Source organism: Lepidochelys kempii, chromosome 15, assembly GCF_965140285.1.
Source record: "Lepidochelys kempii isolate rLepKem1 chromosome 15, rLepKem1.hap1, whole genome shotgun sequence".
NCBI classification, from domain to species: Eukaryota; Metazoa; Chordata; order Testudines; family Cheloniidae; genus Lepidochelys; species Lepidochelys kempii.
In genome coordinates, this window is record NC_136394.1 from 10912257 (window position 1) to 10919410 (window position 7154).

Sequence of the window (7154 nt, forward strand, 5' to 3'; positions counted from 1 at the left end):
AAAGGAAAATACCAGAGCTTCTCAGGAACACAGACTGAACCACCACAGCTTGAAGACAAGATCAGTATGTATTACCACTCTAATATATCAGAAATACCCCCACAGAAACCTGGTGAAAAACTCAGGAACCCCAGAGAAAAAGAAAAGAAAACTAAGAAAAAAACCTAGCCTCTCAGAGACCCTTCTGCACCTTACCTATCTTTTACTCACATAAAAACTCAGCCACTACAGAGACTGCCAAAAATTGCCAATAACAGCTATATTTCAAGCTATTAAGGCAGGGCATTGATAAAAGTTTTCAATTAGCAATAATCATGGCTCAGTTCAACCTCAAAGACTATGATACTACCACTACACAAAACTAACCATAGAGACTAGGTGACCCTTGCCCACTCAATAGCCACCTGTTTTACAGCATGGGGTGAACTAACTGCCTGCCTAGCTCACGCTGGATGAAGCTGCCAGCAGCTATTCCACCATGAGCCTCTCTTGCTGCAGGACCTAATCCTGCGGGAAAAAACCTCACAAGTCCACCTCATGTCAGCCTTTTCCCCCAATCTGGTCGCAGGGCATCATGGGCCTGATTATGCTAATTAGCCAGTCACCCTCTTTGCACCCTCTTGTCCCCTTCCTGTCTCCCAAAAGTTCCACGTGTGGCAGCCTCTCCCAGGACTCAGGCATCCTCAGGAGGAGATCTTACCTATTTCTCCTCCTCTGCCCATATCATCAGCACCACAGCAACTGTCCTGCTCTCTTACCGGACCAATGCCAAGAAACACCCCATTAGACTCTTCCAGACAGCTTGGAGAACAGGAACGCAGCCCAAAGCTCCTTCCAGCCTCAGTAAGGCCAGTGACCACTTGTGGAGAGGCTGAGAAGAGAGGCCATGGTACGCCAGAGGGGAGCAGAACTTCCATGCACCTCAGACCTCTGGGAGCAGCTTGCCTATCCGTGGGGGGAGGGGGAAGAACCACATAGCACTTTTGCTCAACCCTGGCTTGACACTCTATTCCTCGAGGGAGCGCCCTGTAAACCCCATATTCATCATTTATATGTAATTGGTATTTCATATAAAGCATGCCACATAAGGTATTGTGTGAAAGGCTATGATCTGCTTAAAGCCATTGTTCTATCTAAATATATATATAATTAGTTCAGTGGTTCTCAAACTGTGGATTGGGACCCCAAAGTGGGTCACAAACCTGTTTTAATGGGGTCACCAAGGTTGATGTTAGATTTGCTGGGGCCAAAGCCACACCTTGAGACCCCACTGCCTGGGGCTGAAGCCAAAGCCTAAGGGCTTCAGCCCTGGATGGCAGGATGCAGGTTACAGGCCCCCACTTGGGGCTGAAGCCCTTGCACTTCGGCTTTGCCCCTCTTCCCAGGGTAACGGGGCTCAGGCTTTGACTTTGGTTCTTCCCCCCTCCTGGGGTTGTGTAGTAATAATTTTTGTTGTCAGAAGGGGGTCATGGTGCAATGAAGGTTGAGAACCCCTGCATTAGTGCATATGAAGTTATGAGGTTATGTTGTATGGTTGTCACTAAAATATGTTGTGAATTGGGGAATTGCTCAGTTTTTAGATCCCCAGAGACCAGGACAAGGGAGGTAACTAACACCTGGGCAGGTGAAGAACAACCATCAACAGCCATTGTCCAGCAAGGAGTTACAATGCAAGGACTCACATGCAAAAGTCCACCCCAGGAGAATTGCTCAACCGTGCCTGGTGACTCAGCAATGCCCACCAGATATGTCTGGACTTGTGTTCTCCAAGCGCATGGACTGTGGATATAAAATAGGGGACAGAGGCCACTTGGTTTGTCCTGTCTCTTCTCCCACCTACGCTGAAGGCAATGAGAACGCTGGAGCTGAGGAGAGTAGTCCCCAGGCTAACAGGGAGAGCCTGCATATGAAAGACTGTACCCAACCTGCAATATGCAGTGGGATAAGAAAAACTGCTTAGTCCAGATATTGCCTAGTCTAATAAGGCTGAGAATTTAGACTGTGTGCTTATCTTTTATTTTCCTTTGGTAACTACTCTGATTTTTGCCTATCACTTATAATCACTTAACATCTATCTTGTGTAATCAATAAATGTATTTTAATGTTTATCCTTACAGGTGAATTTGACTGAAGTGCTTGGTAAATCTGTCAGGTTACAAAGGCTGGTGTATATCTACTTTCCATTGACAAAGTGGAGAAGCAATTGATAAACTTGCATTGCTCAAGAAAGGGTCTTGAGCATTGCAGGATGGTATATTCCTGAGATACAAGGCTGGGAGCTAGGGGGGATTTGGCTGGTGCCTTTCTCTGAGTACGTGCAGGGGGTGTAAAGGGTGGAGAGCCCCATGCACCAACCAAGCGCTCAGGGACATTACTACGGAGTTGTAGCTCTGCGCCACTGTTATGAAACACTAATCCCCACTGCACGACAGTAGACCCAAGTACTCCGAGTAATATCTGCTAATACTCAGGGTCACCCAGCCTGGAGACATTCACACCCAGAGTTCACTGCCCCTGCCACAATGCCCAGTGGGTAGTGCACTGGGAAGCTATCCCTTAGGCCCACTCGTTAAAGGGCTCCTTTAAGCCCGGTGTACCTGTGAAAGGGGGCCAAAAACTAAATTATCAAGAGACATTTATGGATTAAATAAACAGAACATTCCATACATGCAGTTATTCAGCAGCACTCACTACTAACAGGTAATATGAACAGTAGAAAAAAAACAAGAGAAAAAACACCTGACAGTCAAAACAATGAACAGTAGATTCACCCACAACTAGGTCCACTCAAAAATCACATGTACTCCAAAAACCTATTTATATGTTCATCAATAATGGACACTCACAATTAAAATATGATTTTACAACAACCATAACAGTCTCACATAAGATTGCCAAAAATTACCAGTGTTAACTATATTTCAAATTAACATGGTGGGGTATTAGTAAAAGTTTTCAACTAACAATAATCACACCTCAGATTATCCTCATTGGCTATGACACTGCCACAGCGCAAAGCTAAAGAAAACTCGCCAATCTTACAAACCACTAAAATCTGATCAATCTTCAGGTTAAAGGGAGTTTTCACAAGAACTCAGAATGCCCTGAAATCTTTCCTCCATCAGATCAATGTAAACCTACCTCTGTTATAATTAAGCAATAAGATATTTACACAGACTTTGACTTTCCCTAATTTTATTACCAATTTAAAGACAAGAAGAGATACTGAAGCATTCTGGGATATTGTATGCTAATTAGCTAATTGTATTGATAAGTGCCGAGGCAAGGAAAAGAGTTTAGGACTATTAAAAAAAAAAAGACCCTAATGTAAATGATCAAATTAACATCATACTGGATCATTTACAGTTTGATCTGTCTCAGACAACTTTCACTCTTTCATTAGAAAAAGCACCAGAAAAGGAAAACAAGCTCCTCAGTAACACAGACTAAACCACCACAGCTTTAAGACAAGACCAATGTTTATTCCTGCCCCAACAAACCAGAAACACCACATAGAACCCCAATAAGAAATTTAGAAAGCCCAGAGAAAAGAAGATAAAATAAAGAGGGAACCTCCCCAAGAACCTTCATCTCATCTGGTTTTTTACTCAGGCAAGAAGTCAGCTTTTACAATAACCACCAAAAATCACCCATGACAGCTGTAAATCAAGCTCTCAAGGTGGGATATTACAAAAAGGTTTCCATTAGTAATAACCATGCCTCAGCTGAATCTCAGAGACTACAATACTGCCACTGTACAAACCTGAAACTGTAGGTCATGTGACCCTTGCTCACTCGCCGGCCACCTGCTTTAGAGCATGGAGAGATCCGCTTGCTTAGCTCGCACTGGATGGCGCAGCTATGCCATTTGGGAGCCTCTCTTGCTGCCGGATCTTACCCCCTGAAAAACCCCCCACAAGGCTGCCCCATGTCAGTCTTTTTCCCCAGTCTGGTGACAGGGCATCATGGGCCTGTTTATACTAATTAGCCTGTCACCCTCTTGGCAACCCCAGCCTCCTGTCCCCTTCCTGTCTCCCAAAAATTCCACAGCAGCTTCTCCCAGAGCTCAGGCATCTTCAGGGGGAATCTCATACATTTCTCCTCCCCTGCCCATAGCATCAGCACCACAGCAACTGTCCTGCTCTCTTACAGGACCAATGCCAATAAACACCCTATTAGACTCTTCCAGACAGTTTGGAGGACAGGAAGGCAGCCCAAAGCTCCTTGCAGCTCCACTGGCTACTTGGGGAGAGACTGAGAGGAAGGGCACAGCAGGCTGGAGGGGAGCACAACTCCCATGCAACTGAGGCATCCAGAAACAGTTTCCCTAAGCAGGGGTGAGGGGACAGAGAACCACACGGCACTTTGGCTCAGACCTGGCTACTTCTGGCTTGTCCCAGTGACTGCTACCACCATCTACTTGCTGTCAGCAAAAGGGAATAGCTCATAAGAATGGTCATACTGGGTCAGAAGAATGGTCCATCTTAACAGTGCTGGAACAATTTGTGTTGTGGGGGTGCTGAAAGCCATTGAACCAAACTGTAAACCCTGTATATGATGGGAACTACTTCAAGCCATGGGGCGTGGCAGCACCCATAGTTCCAGCACCTATGGTCCATCTAGCTCGGTATCCTGTCTTCCCACAGACACCAGTGCTGGATGCTTCAGAGGGAATGAACAGAACAGGACAATTTATTGAATGATCCATCCCCTGTCATCCAGTCCCAGCTTCTGGCAATCAGAGGGTTAGGGACACTGCAGCATGGTAATAGCCAATGATGGACCTCTACTCCAGGAACTTAGCTAATGATTTTTTGAACCCAGTTTTACTTTTGGCTTTCACAACTCAGGTAGCCAGGTGTGACGGGTTGGGTCACAGAGACCCCCTTGGTCTGCCACCTGATGTGCTGAGACTACCTCTAAGACAGTTTTCCCTGCCAGCTTGGGACTTCAGTACCCTGTCTTCTTGAGCCAGACATGTTAGCCTGCTGCAAACACAGATCCAGGTCTGAACCACGTCCTGCAAAAGCTGCAGGCTTAACTGAAAACAGCTTAAGAAGTGCTCCTGTCTCCAGCACCCAGATACTCAGTTCCCAATGGGATCCAAACCCCAAATAAATCCATTTTACTCAGTATAAAGTTTATACAGGGTAAACTCATAAATTGTTTGCCCCCAATAACACTGCTAGAGAGATGTGCACAGCTGTTTGCTCCCCCAGGTATTAATTACTTGCTCTGGGTTAATTAATAAGCAAAAAGTGATTTTATTAAATATAAAAAGTAGGATTTAAGTGGTTCCAAGTAATAACAGACAGAACAAAGTAAATTACCAAGCAAAATAAAACAAAAACAACCAAGTCTAAGACTAATACAGTAAGAAACAGATTACAGATGAAACCTCACCCTCAGAGATGTTCCAATAAGCTTCTTTCACAGACTAGACTCCTTTCTAGTCTGGGCCCAATCCTTTCCCCTGGCACAGTCCTTGTTCCAGCTCAGGTGGTAGCTAAGGGATTTCTCATGACTGCATCCCCCTTTGTTCTGTTCCACCCCCTTATATATCTTTTGCACAAGGTGGGAATCCTTTGTCCCTCTCTGGGTTTCCACCCCTCTTTCTAAATGGAAAAGCACCAGGTTAAAGATGGATTCCAGTTCCGGTGACATGATCACCCACTTGCCAGCACGCAGGTATACAGGAGGACTTATAAGTAAACAGAGCCATTGACAACCAATTGTCCTGGTTAATGGGAGCCATTAAGATTCCAAGCCACAATTAATGGTCCACTCTTTGCATAATTACAATAGGCCCTCAGAGTTATATTTCATATTTCTAGTTTCAGATACAAGAATGATACATTTATACAAATTGGATGACCACACTCAGTAGATTATAAGCTCTGTAATGATACCTTACAAGAGACCTTTTGCATGAAGCATATTCCAGTTACATTATATTCACACTCATTAGCATATTTACATAAAATCATATAGAGTGCAACGTCACACTGGAGCCTCTGCTTTGGCCATGTTCGCTGATTCACCTCCCATTCCTCAGTCCCCCTCTTGTTAGAAAGAAGGGAATATTATATGGCTGCCCATACATCTTCTGGGGTCAGTCATGCTCTTTGAAGTGAGTGAGCACTGGATTCACTTTAGGAATTCATGAAATCTGCACTTCCTGGCTCTGGAGAATAATCACCCCCAGAGCACACAAAGCACCAGAAAAAGAAGGCAGCAGAGCTCCTCAGGAACACAGACTGACTCACTACAGCTTTGAGAGGAAGTTCAGTGTTTATTCTAACCCCACTAAACCAAAAACATCACAGAGAACCCCAGTGAGAAATTCAGAAAGCCCAGAGAAAAGGAGACACAACTAAAAAGGAACCTACCTAAGAACCTTCACCTTATCTGTTTTTTCAGTCAGGCAAGAAGTCAGCCTCCAAAGAAGCTACTAAAAATTGCTAATGACAGCTGTATTTCCACCTCTCAAGGCAGGATATTTGGAAAAGTTTTCAATTAGTAATAATCATGCTTCAGTTGAACCTCAGAAGCTAGGAGATAATGTTTGTGCTTCGTGGCCCAAAAGACACAAACAGGTTTTCATCTTGGGGCTAAAAGACCAAACACATCAAGACATTTGATCATAGCTTTTAATAGGCCAAAAGACTTTAAAAATTTATTACAATGATGTTTTTTTTTAAAAAAGCAAACAGAATTTAAGCATAGAAGTTTCTGGTTATCAGGGAATAATGTACAGATTATAAAGTGGTGTAAAGTTTGGTTTAAAATCAGACAGCATAAGGAATACATAATTGCAATATTCCCATTTGGGGGTAAAAGGTTAACAGGTCAAAGTTACACGTGATCTTAGCTCTGAGAAGGTAAGAAGTGAAACTGTGACCCTTGCTCACTTGCCGGCCACCTGCTTTCCAGCATGGGGTGAACCAGACTGGTTTCAAGGCATCATTAAGCTAATTAGTCCATCACCCAACTTGCAACACCAGCTTTCTGTCACCCTTCTGTCCCAGGAAAGTTTCACACATGCTGCAACTTTTCTCAAGTTATCTCTGCTGTCTATATTATAAGATGCCAAATTCGTGAATTAAAATATGCCAGTGTAAATCTGCTAAATTAACTGTAATACGCTAAGTATT

The 7154-nt window shown here is 44.0% G+C and overlaps 4 non-coding genes across 4 annotated transcripts; all 4 read right to left on the reverse strand.

Moving 5' to 3' along the window:
• Positions 1 to 222: 222 nt before the first annotated feature.
• Positions 223 to 363, reverse strand: LOC140899018 (U4 spliceosomal RNA). Its single transcript, XR_012155185.1, has one exon. It is a non-coding gene; the product is annotated as a U4 spliceosomal RNA (small nuclear RNA).
• Positions 364 to 2879: 2516 nt separating this feature from the next.
• LOC140899017 (U4 spliceosomal RNA) lies at positions 2880 to 3020 on the reverse strand. The gene has a single exon (XR_012155184.1). It is a non-coding gene; the product is annotated as a U4 spliceosomal RNA (small nuclear RNA).
• A 604-nt stretch (positions 3021 to 3624) lies between these two features.
• On the reverse strand, positions 3625 to 3765 carry LOC140899020 (U4 spliceosomal RNA). Its single transcript, XR_012155187.1, has one exon. It is a non-coding gene; the product is annotated as a U4 spliceosomal RNA (small nuclear RNA).
• A 2671-nt stretch (positions 3766 to 6436) lies between these two features.
• LOC140899021 (U4 spliceosomal RNA) lies at positions 6437 to 6577 on the reverse strand. The gene has a single exon (XR_012155188.1). It is a non-coding gene; the product is annotated as a U4 spliceosomal RNA (small nuclear RNA).
• Between the last annotated feature and the right edge of the window lie 577 nt (positions 6578 to 7154).